This window comes from Vicia villosa, unplaced genomic scaffold, assembly GCF_029867415.1.
Source record: "Vicia villosa cultivar HV-30 ecotype Madison, WI unplaced genomic scaffold, Vvil1.0 ctg.001302F_1_1, whole genome shotgun sequence".
NCBI classification, from domain to species: domain Eukaryota; kingdom Viridiplantae; phylum Streptophyta; class Magnoliopsida; order Fabales; family Fabaceae; genus Vicia; species Vicia villosa.
The window spans coordinates 255240-274358 of record NW_026705566.1 but is presented as its reverse complement, the minus strand read 5'-3'; the positions used below and the strand labels follow the sequence as shown (position 1 = coordinate 274358).

At 39.4% G+C, this 19119-nt stretch overlaps 1 long non-coding RNA gene across 1 annotated transcript; it reads left to right on the top strand.

Annotated features, from left to right (window-relative positions):
• Positions 1-206: 206 nt before the first annotated feature.
• On the top strand, positions 207-1702 carry LOC131634462 (uncharacterized). The gene is made up of 3 exons (XR_009293546.1): positions 207-586; positions 681-959; positions 1042-1702. It is a non-coding gene; the product is annotated as an uncharacterized LOC131634462 (long non-coding RNA).
• Positions 1703-19119: the final 17417 nt, after the last annotated feature.

Sequence of the window (19119 nt, the reverse complement as noted above, 5' to 3'; positions counted from 1 at the left end):
AAAAGAGAATTAGTTAAAAAAAACTTAATTGAATGGGCCAGGGGGTTTTAAACTGAAAAGGGAGGTACAGCCCAAATTAATTTAAGAAACTGAAATAAAATAAAAAACATTGGGGCCGGACCGGGTCGGGTCAGTGTGACCCGGATCCGCCCCATCTCCTAAAACACACACGGGTTGGAAAACCCTAAACACAATTGAGAAAAGAGGCAACGCTCCTTCTCAATTTTTCTCTGAATTTTCTCTATCTTTCTTACGCTAACAGTAACAATGGAGGAACAAAACTCTTCCTCTTGCTCTCAATTCCCTTCACCGAACAATCAACAACACAAATCCCTCTCTCCATTTCTTTCTCCCACTCGTCATCTCTCTCTCGTTCTCCATTAAACAACAACAACCGAAGCCCTCTCGTTTTGCTCTTCTCACGGCAACAATTTCAGGTTCTCCCTCGGTTCACTCTTGGTCTCTCTCACGATTTGCTCTCAGTCTCTCTTGCGGTGCTCTCTCAACGGAAGGCTGTATGTCTCTCTCGATTCTCTTTCTCGGAGCAACAACAACTTTTGGTTCATGTGATTGAAGACAAACTCAGGTTTTAACTTCAATTTTGTTTTTATGGTAAAGCTTCATTTTTTTCTTATGACATAGTAACTATAACTCAAAATCTTGCTGTTTTCAATTCTTAGATGATAAGCAAGAGTATATTTGCAGCAACTATTATCAATAATTTTGAGAGTGAAGATGAAATCGACTTACTTGCGGCAAGGAGATTTTTGCCGGTTATCACCGAGGTACGTATCGATTCTGCTTCTGAAATTCTGCCTCTACGTTTGCTGCGTTTCTGTTCTAAGTGATTGTTGACTCTGAGTCGCGAATCTGAACCGCTGCTACGTTGCTGTTACGGCTTCAAATTCATCACGAATTATTGCTACGGCGAGGAGACTTTCGCCGGATTATTGTTGAAGGTATGCCTTGAATTCCTTATTGTTACTAACAACCTTGAATTGTTACTAACAATTTTCCTAACAACTTTGCTTGTTGTTGTAGGATCCTTTGATGAAGATGATACCACCTCTTTGGATATTAGGGAGACTTGAAGATGGACTTCAAGTTGGAACTCTCCACTAAGGTATGAACTACTTCTCACTCCTTTTCAAACTATGGAACTAAGAAACTTTGAAAATTATGAGAGAAAAGGGAGGAGTGAAAAAAGCAAGTAGTTAAGGTTGCTTTGGTGTGTTTTGCAATGAAGAGAACACCTCTATTTATAGGAAAAGCTTAGGATGTGTTTGGCATAAAAATTAACTTGATTGGCAAGATTGTAATCATTGAGAAAATAAGAATAAGAATAAGAATATTCTCCATGTCATTATGCAAAGATATTTCTTATGATATGAATCATGCAAGTGGAAGAAAAATCTCTCTTTGATTCCTTTTTGTCTTGAATTATCTCTTCTTTTTGAATTATTTCTTTTATTGGACTTTTTGCTAATCTCACCCCTTTTTGTTTCTTTTTTTTTTCATGTGACATGAGTATTCTTTGAAGAAAGAATGAAGAAACTTGAATTCCAAGAATGGAGATTTGAAGATTGAAGAAAGTCTTCAAGAATGTCTTTGTAGTTTTTCTCTTTTTTCTTGTAATTTCCAATTCATTCCAACTTTAAAATTGTATGAACTTGTATTCTTGAAAATGAATAGAATTTTGTAATTCTTGAACTTTAGATAAAGTTCCTTTGTAATTCATTTGAAAATTGGAATTTGTTCATGTAAAGACACTCCACTTGAATTTCCTTTAGAATCTTGGATAAATTTGTATGAACCATGAATGTTGGATATTCTTGAAAGAAAAGTCCTTGAAGTAATGTGAAAAATGTTCTTGCACCAATGAACTTTTAATTCTTGAATTTATGGTTTTAAACCATACTTGAAATAATCTTTCAACAAATGGACTAAAAGATATTTCTTGCAATTTTGGCGAAATTTCCGTGAATTATTTCAAACTTGTACCAACTTTCAAATAATCCATATGAATCAATTCTTCACCATGATGAATCCATAGGCCAAAATCTTGAAATAGATTCCAATCAAAACTCTTGAATCACACAAATGGATATGGCACACTTTATTTGAAGATGATTGAAACATTTGATTGACTTCCTGGGGATTTTTAGGGTTTCCCAAATGTGATCCCTGATTTTAGTCCCTGATAGTTCAAAACCCTAATCTGATGATTTGAAATTTCACTGTTGATCAATCCTTGTGTAGGAGATGTCTTGAGCCAATGGATTAGGTCAAAATGATATACTTGGGGTCTTGAGGTCATGTCCCAAGTCATTAGATCAAATCCTGAGCAAAAGTCAGGAGTATACTGTCTTCAGTCAAAACCCTAGTTTGGTCGATTCAGAGCCTTTGAGCTTGCTGAAATGAATCTCTGAGGACCAAATGTTGATTATTGATGAAGATGATTCATTTGAGATGAAGGGAGAACAAAACCCTAGTTGATTGTTGCTTGTACTGATGAGTGATTTCTTGTTTAAATCCTGCTGAGTCACAAGTAACAAACACAAGCTATGCAATTTGTTAGAGATGCAAATGATGCATATGCAATGATATGAGGTGGTATCTTAGGTCAAAAATTGGGGTATGACAGATGCCCCTATTTAAGTTTCTTCAACCTGAGACATGAAGATTGAAAATCTTCGTTTTGATAGGGTGGAAGAGACTTAAATATCAGAAGACGCAAATTTTGGACCTAAGATACCAAAATTGCGAATGATGCAAGGATATCTTTACCGAGGGAATATCAAGACTGACTCCACTGGGGAAAAGAGATCGGGAAGGATGTCTCAATCCGTTTTAGGAAGAGAATCCGTTTTGTCTTTTCGGGAAAGCAAATGTATGTTTCACCGGGGAATGATAGCTTTGTAAGAAAAGCTTACCTATCAACATTATCGACTATCAGCATGGGGATAGACTTGTTTAATAATGCGAAGGTGGAAGGTATGAAACTGTATTACCGACTACCAGCATTGTGATAGACTTGACAAGGTAAAAAGAGTTTCAAAGGTTCGGTTAATATTACCGACTATCAGCATTGTGATAGACATGTTAATAATATAACCAGAACAAAAGGGTACCGACTACCAGCCTCGTGATAGCGGTTTTGAAGACATGATCAATTATCAGCCGAGTGATAAAATGATTCTGGAGACTTTGTTAGGGGAATTACTGGTCATTCAGCCTTGTGAACAGTAATAAGGCCCTGATTGTCAAATGGTCTTCACGATTGATTTCCTAGAGAGGAAAAGCCTTTTGAAAGAGACATAAGCTGCTCAGATGATGAGACTATTGCTTATTGTCTTTTTTTTTCACGACTCTATTTGAGGAATCGGAATTTGAATCTTTGGTAAAGACAAGGTTCTAACCAAGAATGAATTGGAAAGAGACAGTCAAACAAGACTTTGTACCCATGAGGAATGAACTCAAATGGGGATTCTCTCCTTTGTTTTGAGAGGAGAAACTGAAGCAACCTTCTTCCACGAGGAATGATCTCAGTGGGGAACTGGAAAAAGAAGAAGTTATTTCTGCTTATGGGTGACGACCTACTTGAGAGATGACACGCCCATATCTGTTTCTTTTTTTTCTTTTTTTTTTTGAGGATAGATATATCCTAAACAAGTGATTTTAAAGCATACATTGAAAAATGCAAGAATGCATAAATGATGCAAATATGTATGAATGATGAATGTCATGAATGTAGCATGCATGCTGACGATACTGACAGACAAAGAAGTATACTGGAGAGGGACCGACGTCGCAATACAACCAGATACTTGGCAAATGTTCTTCAACACGGTGTAGATAACACAGGTGATGAATGGTGTTGCATGTTTTAAACTTCTCTGGGGAAGATAAGCATCTTTTCTCATTGAGACGGAAGAACCTTTTCACTGGAGATGGAAAATCTTCATTACTGGGGATAGAAGAGCTTCTTCACTGGGGATAGAAGAACTTTTCCTATCATAATCTTTGATTCATCCTATGGAGATAGCTGTTGATGTTCCTTCTGTTGTTCACGACTCAAAGGAAAATTTCGCTTTTATTTTGAAAAAGTGAAGTAAATTCATTTAAAACTTATTTTTCTCTTTTTCTTTCAAAAATGAATAACATAATTAAAGCGTCATTTTGCAAACTGAAAGAAATTAAAGATTGCAAACAAAGGGGCACAAGGCTCAAATTTATTTAATAGGATGGAAATTAGCTAAAGGCGTGATTCCATGGAGTATTTACAAAAGTTGGAAATGGTAATTATGCGGAAAAGGCTACATTGAAAGCAATAACCACTATTCCCTTAACAACTTTGAGTTCCAACTGTGCTTGTCGCTTCAGATTGGCGATGATTTGATTGAAAATCCTCTAATGAAGTACAGACTCTTCAGGTGACGAAGTACAGACTGATGCAGTTACTTTGTCATAAATCCCTAATTTTTGCCTAGATTGCCCTTTCAGGTTTTCAATCTACCAGGATGAATTTTTTCTGTTTATTGTCTCTAATTTTTGCCTGGACCGCCCTTTCGGGTTTTCAGTCCACCGAGACGCTCATTTTTGCCTAAGTCGCCCTTTGCGGGTTTTCAACTTACCGAGCTGTTCTTTTGTATTTTTTAGACAAAGTATTTCTTGACTGCATCAGCATTCACAGGATGTGGGAGTTCATCACCATCCATGGTTGCAAGAATCATGGCGCCGCCAGAAAATGTTCTTTTGACAACATACGGGCCTTCGTAATTATGAGACCATTTGCCCCTAGAATCTGGTTGAAAAGACAAGATCTTTTTAAGCACGAGGTCGCCTTCTTGAAATTCACGAGGTCGAACCTTTTTGTTGAAAGCTTGTTTCATCCTTGCTTGGTATAACTGTCCATGGCATAGAGCAGTCATACGTTTTTCTTCGATTAAGTTCAACTGATCGTATCTGCTTTGACACCATTCAGCCTCTGATAACTTAGTCTCCATGAGGACTCTCATTGATGGGATTTCAACTTCTACGGGGAGCACAGCTTCCATGCCGTATACTAGAGAAAAGGGAGTTGCCCCTGTTGAAGTACGCACTGAAGTACGATACCCATGTAAAGCAAATGGCAGCATTTCATGCCAGTCTTTGTAAGTGACGACCATTTTCTGGACGATCTTCTTAATGTTCTTGTTAGCAGCCTCAACTGCGCCGTTCATTTTTGGTCTGTAAGGAGAAGAGTTATGATGCTCAATCTTGAATTCCTCACACAATTCTTTAATCATCTTGTTATTCAAGTTTGAACCATTGTCAGTAATGATCTTGCTGGGAATACCATATCGGCAAATGATGTTATTCTTGATAAACCTCACCACCACTTGTCTTGTAACATTGGCGTAAGATGCTGCTTCGACCCATTTGGTGAAGTAATCAATAGCTACCAAGATGAAACGATGACCGTTTGAAGCTTTCGGTTCGATCATTCCAATCATGTCAATACCCCACATGGAGAAAGGCCACGGAGATGAGAGAACGTTGAGTAGAGTCGGTGGCACATGGATCTTATCTGCGTAGATCTGGCACTTGTGACATCTCTTCACGTGTTTGTAACAATCAGATTCCATTGTCAACCAATAGTAACCTGCTCTTAAGATCTTCTTGGACATTGCATGCCCGTTTGAATGAGTTCCAAAGGACCCTTCATGCACTTCATGCATTAACATGTCTGCTTCGTGTCTATCCACACATCTGAGCAAAACCATGTCGAAGTTTCTTTTGTATAGCACATCTCCGTTCAGGAAGAAACTGCCAGAAAGTCTCCTTAGAGTTTTCTTATCTTTGTTTGATGCCCCAAGCGGGTACTCTTGAGTTTGAAGGAAGCGTTTGATGTCGTGGAACCACGGTTTATCATCGATGACTGCTTCAGTTGCAAATACATAGGCGGGCCTTTCAAGGCGCGTGATTCTGACTTTAGGCACATCATTCCAGTGACTGACTTTGAACATGGAAGATAGAGTAGCCAAGGCGTCTGCCATTCGATTCTGATCTCGAGGTATATGATGCAATTCAACCTTGTTGAAGAAAGTCAATAGACGTCTTGCATAATCTCTGTAAGGAATCAAGCCAGGGTGGTAAGTTTCCCACTTGTCTTTGATTTGGTTGATCACAAGGGCTGAATCTCCATATATGTCTAGGATCTTGATCCTTAAGTCAATGGCTTCTTCGAGACCCATGATACAAGCTTCATATTCTGCGATGTTATTGGTGCAATCAAATAGCAATCTGGCGGAGAACGGGATATGAGTACCCTTGGGAGTGATGATGATTGCCCTAATTCCGTTGCCAAAAGCGTTTACTGCTCCATCAAAAATTAGGCCCCATCTTGATCCAGGCTCAGGACCTTCTTCTGGTAACGGTTCGTCACAATCTTTCATCTTCAAGTACAAGACATCTTCATCAGGAAAGTCAAACTTGAGAGATTGATATTCATTAATTGGTTGATGCGCCAAATGGTCGGCGAGAATGCTTCCTTTGACCGCTTTTTGAGCACGGTATTCAATGTCATATTCGGATAACAGCATTTGCCACCGGGCAATCCTTCCTGTTAAGGCAGGCTTTTCAAAGACGTACTTGATCGGATCCATTTTGGAGATTAACCAAGTGGTATTGTTGATCATGTATTGGCGGAGACGTTTTGAAGCCCAAGCCAAAGCACAACATGTTTTTTCGAGCATGGAGTAACGAGACTCACAATCTGTGAATTTCTTACTCAAGTAATAGATGGCATGCTCCTTCTTACCGGTTTCATCTTGCTGTCCAAGCATACAACCCATGGATTCTTCTAACACAGTAAGGTACATGATTAATGGTCTTCCTTCAACTGGAGGAATCAATATTGGTGGTTCTAACAGGTACTCTTTGATACTGTCGAACGCTTTCTGGCAATCTTCAGTCCATACAACCCCTTGATCTTTGCGGAGAAGCTTGAAAATTGGCCCACATGTAGCAGTCATTTGAGAGATAAATCTGGAGATGTAGTTCAATCGTCCGAGAAATCCTCTTACTTGCTTTTCAGTCTTTGGTGCAGGCATCTCTTGAATAGCTCTGACTTTGTCGGGATCTACTTCAATACCTCTTTGGCTGACAATGAAACCCAAGAGTTTTCCAGATCTAACCCCAAAAGTACATTTGTTAGGATTCAAGCGAAGCTGATATTTCCTTAGTCGTTGAAACAACTTCAAAAGGTATTCAATATGTTCTTCTTCTGTGCTGGACTTGGCTATCATGTCGTCCACATAAACTTCAATTTCTTTATGCATCATGTCATGAAAGAGAGTGGTCATTGCCCTTTGGTAAGTTGCGCCTGCATTCTTCAATCCAAACGGCATCACTTTGTAGCAAAAGGTACCCCATGGGGTGATGAAAGATGTCTTCTCCATGTCTTCAGGAGCCATCTTGATCTGATTATAACCGGAGAACCCGTCCATGAAGGAAAAGACGTTGAACTTAGCGGTGTTATCAACCAGCATGTCAATATGTGGCAATGGAAAGTCATCTTTTGGACTGGCCTTGTTCAAGTCACGGTAGTCAACACACATTCTGACCTTTCCATCTTTCTTCGGAACTGGCACTATGTTGGCCAACCATTGAAGATACTCTGAGGTGACAAGAAAACCTGCGTCGAGCTGCTTTTGAACTTCCACTTTGATCTTGTTAGCCATATCAGGGTGAGTCCTTCGTAATTTCTGCTTAACCGGCGGACATTCTGGCTTCAATGGCAAGTAATGCTGAACAATATTGGTATCCAACCCAGGCATGTCTTGGTAGGACCAGGCAAACACGTCAACATATTCTTTGAGAAGGTCTGTCAACTTACTCTTGATATTAGTATCAAGCAGCGATCCAATGGTCACTTCTTTTTTGTCTTCTTCAGAACCCAAGTTGATCTTTTCTAAAGGCTCTTTGTGAGGCAGAATGGCTCTTTCCTCGTGCTTAAGTAATCGAGAGATCTCGTCCGGGATCTCCTCTTCTTCCTCTTCTTCGGCTTCGAACATAGGAAACTCAAAGTTGGGAGAGGGCATAGGGTTATTGCATTCAATGGGTTTATCAATAGTAAATCTGCACATGTGATTTATATTTATTTCAGAAAATTTATGAATGCAGGAGTGTATGCAGATTTTTTTTGAAAAATTTTTTTTTCTTTTATTTTGGTTTTTTAGGATTACCATTTCCATAAAAAAGCACAAAATAAAACACATAATGTAGGGAATTCAAAATGACACTTTATTTATGATTCATTTTTGAAACAAAGCCCTAAACACAAACTCATTTGTCTTGGGCAGGACAAAGAGGGAAACTTTTAAAACAAAGCCCTATACACAAAGTTATTTGGGCGGAACATTTAAAAGCAAAGCCCTATAAAACATCTCTCTGCTTTGGGCAAGGCAGGAGGTCAAAATAACAGCGAGGTGATTACTTTGAGCGGCGGACAACATTTGGAACGTCAACAGCTTTCCAGTAGCAACGAACTCCTCTGTGTATTATGTATTCAGGAAAATTCTCCCCAGAATTATCTTCAGTTTTGACATTGACCGCTGGTCGAGCAGGATTTGAAGGCCCTGGTTTGTCAACCTTGTTCTTTGTAGAGTTGAAACGGTCTCCTTCTACTTCTTGAAGAGCATAAGACGAGTCACAATCTTCAGAATTTTCAGGATGTATTTCCCAGTCTTCAGGATGAAGAGACTCATTGTCAGCGACACTTTCTGAGTCAATTGCGGGACCATCTTCCCCTTCATCTTCAAAAATGGCATTTATGTGATAATAACCATCTTCAGGATTATAAACCTTGGTAGATGCATTAAATCCGAAATCTTCAGTAATTTCAGGCTGCTGAGAAAATTGACAGGGCTGATAAGCCTCTTCTGGTTGACTATTATATTCAAAGGAATCTCCCCATCCAGTTGGTTGGATATCCTCAATCGCAATCTTGTAACCTTCAGGTGCAGTGTATTTCACCATATAATCAAATTTTCCACTTAGTTGTCCCAAAGTGTCCCATATTTCTGCAGGAACAGGCTCAGTTTCATTGCCTTTGGATTTCTCTGACGGAGGATATGGTTCTTCCTGAGATATGTATCCCGAGTCATTGAGATAACATTTCCATTCTTCTTCAGGATCAGGTAGACCTTCTTCAATGCATTCTTCGATAAGGACATTAACCTCTTGAGGAATTGGGTTAAGGAATCCTCCACTAATGAATGTTTCTTTGATCGGTCGAAGGGTTTCATCCTTCTTGGTGCAGTTTGAGAATGTTGGTGAACATCCGAGTCCTGCTCTAGTTTCATTCTTGGTCGGGATCACAACTTGCCCCCAGCCAGTGGTAGTTCCATCTTTCACTACTTTCACTGCCTCTTTGTAAGAAGAGATTGATGCTTTCTTTTTGGAAGATTCGTCTTCTAAAGAGAGACCTTGGAACTGAGTTCTTTCCACATCATCAGCACTTATGAAAGAGAAATTGGATAAATGGCTCACCATCAAGGCTTGTTCTCCACTTATTGTTACCAATTTTCCATTTGTTACAAATTTTAGCTTTTGATGGAGCGTCGAAGTTACTGCCCCTGCTTCATGGATCCATGGTCGTCCTAACAGACAGCTATAAGCAGCTTGAATGTCCATGACCTGGAAGGTGATTTGAAATGTATGGGGACCAATTGTCATGGGAAGGTTAACTTCGCCGATAACAGATTTTCGCGATCCGTCAAATGCTTTGACTACTACACCACTGAACTTCATAGGCATTCCTTGGTAAGACAAGCGAGCAAGAGTCGTCTTTGGCATCACATTCAAGGAAGATCCGGTGTCTACCAGTACATTGGACAAAGAGTCTGACTGACAGTTCATAGAAATGTGCAAAGCAAGATTGTGATTTTTACCCTCCTCGGGGAGTTCTTCATCACAGAAGCTTAAATTGTTACAAGCTGTTATGTTGGCTATTATCCCATTAAAGTGATCAACAGTCACATCATGATCTACAAAAGCTTAATCTAAGACCTTCATCAGGGCTTCCCTGTGGGCTTCTGAATTCAACAGCAATGAAAGTATTGAGATTTTTGAAGGAGTCTGCATAAGCTGATCCACAATCTTGTATTCACTTCTTTTGATAAGTTTCAAAATTTCATCAAAATCTGGATTGACATTGGTTCCACTGGACTGACCAACATCAGTGTTTGTATTACTGACAGGAGTTTCCACAGGATTTCCCACTGGTGTATTAACAGGATTTTGCCCGGTAACAGGAGCAACAGGCTGCTTTGGAGGTAGCGGAGTATACACACGTCCACTTCTTGTTACACGACTTACATCAGCAATGTTTACAACAGATGAGAGAGTAGGTAAAGGAACTTCTTGTCCATTCTTTATCATTGTTGCACTGTAATTGTATGGAACTGCCTTGTCAGAGTTATAAGGAACAGGTCCAGGTAGACAAATGATTAAAGGAGCAACAGGAACCTTTGGTTTGTTGTAGGTAACTTCCATGCGCTCAGGCATGTTGAAATGAGGAACGATGACGTTAACTGTAGGCATTTCCGAGTTGATATCTGAGACTAAAAGCTCATGCGGATAACATCTTATCATGTTAACTTCATTTTCATCCCTATTTCTGTAGATCTCAATAGTACCATTATCTAGCAAAACTTGGAGATCTCTTCTCACAATCGAACACCCGTGAGGATCCACACAACATATTCTACAGGAACCGTATTGATGTTGGCGAAAATTCTGCCCCCGACAAAGAATGGCGTGCATTTGTACCAAATCTGCTCTTGAGAAGTTGATATTATAGACTCGGTATTGGCCAGGACATCCATATACCATGTTTACAACATGCCCTCCATGATTGGGCAGCGGATTTGCTTGCACATTCGGATTCAAATTTCTGAAAGAGAGGAGATTAGATCTAACCAACCTCTGAACTTCATATTTCAAAGCTATGCAATGCTCAAGATCATGGCCAGGTGCCCCTTGATGATAAGGGCATGAAACCTCAGCTTTGTACCACCATGGGAGTCTCTCAGGTACTGGTGGTGGTGCTTTAGTTTGAATAAGGCCTCTTTCAATCAAAGCAGGGTACAATTCTGTGTAGGTCATCGGAATTGGATCGAACTGTGGAGCTCTTTGTACTCGATTCTGATTATTGTTTAACTGCTGAGCCTGTTGTCGAGGTTGTTGTTGTTGAAACTGAGGAGTGAATCCTGGATTCGGTGTTGTGTTAACGACTGGTGTGATAGAAGCAACCTGTCGTTGACGATTGACATTTCCTCTTGGCTTTCCTTGGGATACCATGTCAACACTTTGTTCTTTCTTCTTTGGGAAACCACTTCCAAACTTTTTGATTCCACTTGAAGATCCACCTTCTTTAGTTAGACGTCCGGTTCGGACTCCTTCTTCTAGACGCATCCCCATGTTTACCATTTTGGTGAAATCACTTGGAGCACTAGCAATCATGCGTTCATAATAAAACGGACTGAGAGTATTCAAGAAGATCTTTGTCATCTCTTTCTCTTTTAATGGTGGATTAATCTGAGCAGCAGTTTCTCTCCATCGTTGGGCATATTCTTTGAAAGCTTCATGGTCTTTCTGAGCCATGGACCGAAGTTGATCTCTGTCCGGAGCCATATCCGAGTTATACTTGTATTGTCGAACAAAGGCCTCACCTAGGTCATTGAATGTTCGAATATTAGTGCTATCCAAGCCTGTGTACCACTTCAGTGCGGCACCAGTCAAACTGTCTTGAAAGTAATGGATAAGCAACTGATGATTATCTGCATAAGTAGACATCTTTCTGGCATACATCACAAGATGGCTTTGTGGACAAGAACTACCTTTGTACTTCTCAAAGTCAGGGACCTTGAACTTAGCCGGTATTTGTACACTGGGAACCAAACATAGCTCCTGGGCATTCTTTCCAAACAAATCTTTTCCCCGAATAGCTTTGACTTCCAGCTGAATCTTGTTGAATTGTTCTTGGAGATCTCCTACAAGTCTTCGCTGATTTGTGCTATCACCCTGATCATGATAAATCTCATTGTCTCCGTAAGGAACAGTGTGAACCATAGGAGTCGGAACCGTCATAGTGGGTTGAGAAAGTGCCATAGTAACTTGAGAAAAAGTTATCCCCTGATTTGGAGTGAACTGTGAACTTTGTGCAGCAGGCGCTTCAGTTGTGGATGTTTGAACCCCAGAAACATTATGGCGGAAACCTGTACCAAAGCTGAAAGGCGTGCCCCAACCTTCTGGCATGGAGAAAGATGGAATGCCGAATGCAACCGTAGAAACTGGAGTAGTAACCTCAGATGTTACTGTTGCTTGACTGTTGGGTGGCGGCGGCTGATTCTGTGCGGCCATTAAAGAGTCAACCAGAGTAGTGAGACTTTCCAACTTTTCCTGAAGGGTGGTCACTGTACCACGAAGCTCAATATTCTCTTGTTCAGAGTGTTCCATTACTCTTCTTCTGCTTGAACGAGTATTGTATCTGTGATCTGATTGCGAGCGCGGTCGAGAAACTTTGAGACGCGACAGCTTGACGATCTAATGGAGAAAGATCCAAAAGATAAGACTCTATACAACAGACTCGATATGCAGAATGATGTATGCAAAAAGAAATTTATGATTTTTCCAAATATTTTAAAGATTATTCTCTTGCAAACATTTGAACACAAACTGTTCTTTTATTCAATAAATGGGGAATGTTACAACATTGGAGCATAGCTCCTTACAAAAGCAAATGATAAATAAAAAGCTAAACAATCCTAAGCATCTTCATCAGACGAAGAACCAAATGCATTGTGCAGCTTGAGCTTCATGATTTCTTTCCCATAGTAAGCTTTCAATTCGGCCTTTTCGGTCTTTAGCTTGTCAACAATATTCTTCCAATCGTCAGGAGTTGGAGCGTTGCTTGTTGAACCTTCAGGTTTTTTCTTGCTTTCTTTGATGTACCTCTTGATTGCAGCGTCTTTCTGACGAATCTTCTCATCTTTACTCATGAGCCATCCATCTTGACAGTAGAGAGTTTCTTCGTGATCTTTCACTTGTTTCTTCAACCTTCTGTTTTCCATATCGGTCCTACGAAACTTGTGCTCCCAAGCATTTTTCTCTAACCTCATCTTGGCTAAAGTGTCTTGGTATTCCTTCATAGTGGGAATGGGAATATTGGGTAGTTGAGGTACCACAAGAGACATGGGTTTTTCATAATCATAAGGCATTTGAAACTCCTTTGCTCTTTTCTTTACCCAGCAGGTGTAGGCGTCCGTAGCAATGCAATTCCTTTCCTCACCTTTTTCTTTCCATCGGACGTCGTACCAAGCTCTCATCATTCTTGTCTTCAACCTTTGAGGATCTTCCCTTTCTTGATAGAAGTAGCTTTCTACTGCGAGACCAACAGGTTTAACTGAATTTGCATACCCGAGTTGTCGTCGGGCTAAGATCGGATTGTAGTTAATTCCTCCTTGTGTACCAATGAGAGGTACGTTGGCGAATTCTCCGCAACTATCAATGGTTTCTGTACCACAGCGAGCCAAGGTATACCAACGGATATCATTATTAGTAAGAGACATAAGTCTTCGAGGCCAACGCAAACCTTCTCGGTTTTCTGTGAAAAATAGGAGACTCAGGTAAGTGTGAAACAATCCATTTGAACAACAAAGGTGCACAACATACAATGATTCCACCGCCTTGGAGATTCCTATGATGGACAGAGAAATACATGTCACCAAGTAAAGTCGGAACAGGATTTCCAATCAGAAAAATCTTTATGGCATTGATATCAACAAAGTTGTCGACATTGGGAAACAGAACCAACCCATAGATGAGCAAGGCTAGTACAGCTTCAAAAGCTATCATGCTACCAGTTTCGATGAAATCAAAGGCTTTCTTTATCAGGAAGTGTGAGGTTAAACCCGGAAGGTTTCCTTTGGTAGTCCAATTACTCTCTACTTCAGACTTTTTCAAATGGATACTTGTTGCAATGACATGTGACTTAGGAATGGCTTCCAAACCATTGAAAGGTATTTTGTCAGACACAGGAATACCCAAAAGATTGGCATATTCTTCCAAGGTTGGTACCAACTGGTAGTCTGGAAAGGTAAAACACCGGTAAACGGGATCATAGAACTGAACCAGAGTTTTGAGAAGTCCTTCATCAACATGTGTGTTCAGGATAGGCAAAAGCTTTCCATAACTTTTCCTAAAATTGGAAGGATTTTGTACAGAAGATGCTAACTCTATCAGTTTTCCCACATCAGGCGCTTTGAAACCGTATTTCTTGGTATGCCTTTTTACTTCTTCCATGACTAAATCCTAAAATGTTTGCAAAGAAAATTTCTCTAAATCTTTGGAAAAATCATGTTTTTATGAAAAAAAATGGGTTTTTTTTTTTTGAATGTATGAATGCGGGGATGCATGAATGCCACATATTCAAACATGGTAAAACAGACATGGTAATGCAAACATGGTACACAAACATAGTACACACAGGTTCAAAGGTCCAGCGTCACGAGCATGAGGTCAGAGAACCAAATAGGGATAGATCTAGTTAATCACCTGTACAACATGTTCTACTGATACGTCAGAGTCTACATTTTTCTTTCGGATATTACCGGCTTTCACAACTAAACTGATGAGCCAGAAATATTCTCAAGAAAAACTCGTCTGAGTGTGGTTCTCCGCATGACAACTATCCAAGTCTTCACCTGGATCGTTTCTGCACCACGTCCTAATAAGGCCAGGATGGGTTGGGGTTCTACGGCCAACTCAGCTTCTACAGTTCAATGCGGCAATAATGTCTTCGCTACGAAAGCATGCTAAACATATATTACCAACAAGGAACCTCCACTGAGCGGAAGGATTCTCAAGTGCGCCTGCACATGACTATACCCTCCACCTAATTTCTTATGTGTACTTAATCCGGGTTAGGATTTGTCCATAATGTATCACTTGTAACAGAACCACACAAGTAACAGAACCAAAGAATCACACATGTAACAAAAATTAAAAAATAAAAACAATAATTAGAAATAACTCTTCCTTTGGAAACAATAAAAAGATGGTCCCCAGTGAAGTCGCCATTTTTCTGTCGCGGGCGAAAAACCGTTTTGTTCCTCTTTTTTGTAGGATGAGACACCTGATGCCTTCTTTGGGCTCGAGTGCTCAAAAAAATGATTTTTCTTTTATTTCGACCAAACTTTTTATTATTTCCAAAGGAGGAAAAGGGAAAAAGCTGCAATAACCTAAAAAGTGGGGGGAGATCTTGGGTAAGAGGGTTGGTTATACGAAGGGAAGGTATTAGCACCCAACGTATCTGTAGTACTCTACAGGGTTCTTTATTGTTTTTTATTCTATGCTATGGTGAAGGTTCTGTTGTGAAATAGGTGGGACCTAAGGTGTTTGTTTGATTGTGCTCGCAAAGATCATCGCGATCCTCTGCATACATATCCCTTAAAGGGAATCAGAGCATCTGTAGCTCGGGGTCTACGGGTGCTATGGTTTGAATGGTTTTTTTTTTGTTTTGTTTTGCTCGCCAAGGATCGACCTTGTGCCTACGTATTCTCAAAGGGATGTTGAGAAAGTCAGAGCAATCGTAGTTCCCACTTATGCTAGTGGAAGCAAAGGAAAATAGACAAATGTCGTCTAAATGCTAGATGTATCTAATCTATATCATCACATACATCTGTTTGGTTTTTTTTGTTTGTTTAACCAGCCTTGTGGCAAAAACTTTCAATGAAGTCAGCCTTGTGACAAAAAGTTTTGATTAATCAGCCAGCCTCGTGGCAAAAGTTTCAATGAAGTCAGCCTTGTGACAAAAACTTTGATTAATCAGCCAGTACGGTGGCAAAACGGTTTGATTGATTAGCCAGCCTTGTGGCAAAAAGAAGTTTGATTGATTAGCCAGACTTGTGGCAAAAAGAAGTTTGATTGATTAGCCAGACTTGTGGCAAAAAAGTTTGATTTTGATTGATTGATTGTTTGTGATGATATAGAAGGGATACTCCTAGCATAGAGATGAAAAATGTCTAATCTCCTAGGGTATTTGATTTGGATATTGGGGATGCTTATAAGAAGCCCGTGGGTCCTTGTACGAAGCCCAAGAGGAGGCTATCCGAGGGTCCTTGCATTGTAAGCCCAAGAGGAGGCTATGGGAGGGACAATCCAGGGTCCTTGCATTGTAAGCCCAAGAGGAGGCTATGGGAGGGTCACTCGTTTGTACAAAGCCCAAGGGGAGGCATGGTATAGTTGGTTTGAGCTCTTAGAGCGATTTCACCGGGAAACCATACTCTATGTCCTAACCTAAACTAGTGGAGATTCTTTGCACGAAGCCCAATAGGAGGCTATGGGGAACCTAGTGTTGTACTAAGTTGAACAAGCATATATAACACAATCACAAGTATGAACAAATACGAACAAACATGAACAAGTACATGAACAAATATGAACAGTTATACATATATGACAAAGTGTGTGTATATAATGGAGTTTATGAAGGAAATATACCTGTAAGCATGATCCATTTGTATACACAGGGGCTCGGGACTCACACTCGGGGAGAGGTCCACTTGAATTTATTCAAAGCTATGTAAACAGGTATTTACAAAGGGGCTTGGGACTTATACCTACATGGAGGCCCATGATATTTTTTGGGAAGATTTAAAGAAACCTTCATTTTTGGTTTGTTATTCAAAGTTAAAAAAAACAGATTGATTGAGATATGTACAAAAGGCGTACAATGAAATACCTAATTTCATGTACTTGAGTGGGTATGTACAAAAGGGGCTTGGGACTTATACCTACATGGAGGCCCGTGGTATTTTATAAAACATGGTGGATGGTTTTATTTACAGACGCGTCGTTTGTTGTTTTGAAAACAGTTTGAAAAGTATTGTTATGAAAGAGTTTTCTGTACAAAGAAAAACTGTATAAAAAAGGAAAGGGAGTGGGTCTTATACTCTCTAATATTCGAGAGGCCCCTGTTTTATTTTCATAAAACAGGGTGGATGGTTTTTGAAAATGATTTGATTACTGTTATGAAAACAGTTGATTGAGTTTTAGGCTTACCTCGAAGAATGAGAAAATTGGATTTCTGAGTTTGAGGTGTTACCGTGACCCTCAAGTGATGTGCTTGGAATAAATTAGGATCTCAACAGATATTAAGCATCCACACCAGCAAAATAGAACGTCGGATAAGCTCACAGCTTACAGCATTCCACGATCATCCAGTAATTGTTTATGGAATTCTACAGCAAATGGAAAACCAAACAAACAGAGAACAACAGAGAAATAATCTCGAAGTCTCGGATGAAGTTAGAAAATTCAAGTGATGTGCAACAGTAATCAAATAGAAACTTAAATGATTAATTACACAAAATAATATGAAAATATCAAACTCAAATAAAAATTAATTCTAAAAGAAGATATTTTTTTGTAGTTTTTTTCATGAAAAGAGAAAATAATTAGAAACACAAATTTAAATATGCATCTAATATATATTTTTTTTGTTGTTTTTTTTTCAATAAGGATTAGAAAAGAAAAATAAATCCTATATTAAAATAAAATACTAAATCTCATGAAAATATTTATAGAAAAGATTAAAAGAGAATTAGTTAAAAAAAACTTAATTGAATGGGCCAGGGGGTTTTAAACTGAAAAGGGAGGTACAGCCCAAATTAATTTAAGAAACTGAAATAAAATAAAAAACATTGGGGCCGGACCGGGTCGGGTCAGTGTGACCCGGATCCGCCCCATCTCCTAAAACACACACGGGTTGGAAAACCCTAAACACAATTGAGAAAAGAGGCAACGCTCCTTCTCAATTTTTCTCTGAATTTTCTCTATCTTTCTTACGCTAACAGTAACAATGGAGGAACAAAACTCTTCCTCTTGCTCTCAATTCCCTTCACCGAACAATCAACAACACAAATCCCTCTCTCCATTTCTTTCTCCCACTCGTCATCTCTCTCTCGTTCTCCATTAAACAACAACAACCGAAGCCCTCTCGTTTTGCTCTTCTCACGGCAACAATTTCAGGTTCTCCCTCGGTTCACTCTTGGTCTCTCTCACGATTTGCTCTCAGTCTCTCTTGCGGTGCTCTCTCAACGGAAGGCTGTATGTCTCTCTCGATTCTCTTTCTCGGAGCAACAACAACTTTTGGTTCATGTGATTGAAGACAAACTCAGGTTTTAACTTCAATTTTGTTTTTATGGTAAAGCTTCATTTTTTTCTTATGACATAGTAACTATAACTCAAAATCTTGCTGTTTTCAATTCTTAGATGATAAGCAAGAGTATATTTGCAGCAACTATTATCAATAATTTTGAGAGTGAAGATGAAATCGACTTACTTGCGGCAAGGAGATTTTTGCCGGTTATCACCGAGGTACGTATCGATTCTGCTTCTGAAATTCTGCCTCTACGTTTGCTGCGTTTCTGTTCTAAGTGATTGTTGACTCTGAGTCGCGAATCTGAACCGCTGCTACGTTGCTGTTACGGCTTCAAATTCATCACGAATTATTGCTACGGCGAGGAAACTTTCGCCGGATTATTGTTGAAGGTATGCCTTGAATTCCTTATTGTTACTAACAACCTTGAATTGTTACTAACAATTTTCCTAACAACTTTGCTTGTTGTTGTAGGATCCTTTGATGAAGATGATACCACCTCTTTGGATATTAGGGAGACTTGAAGATGGACTTCAAGTTGGAACTCTCCACTAAGGTATGAACTACTTCTCACTCCTTTTCAAACTATGGAACTAAGAAACTTTGAAAATTATGAGAGAAAAGGGAGGAGTGAAAAAAGCAAGTAGTTAAGGTTGCTTTGGTGTGTTTTGCAATGAAGAGAACACCTCTATTTATAGGAAAAGCTTAGGATGTGTTTGGCATAAAAATTAACTTGATTGGCAAGATTGTAATCATTGAGAAAATAAGAATAAGAATAAGAATATTCTCCATGTCATTATGCAAAGATATTTCTTATGATATGAATCATGCAAGTGGAAGAAAAATCTCTCTTTGATTCCTTTTTGTCTTGAATTATCTCTTCTTTTTGAATTATTTCTTTTATTGGACTT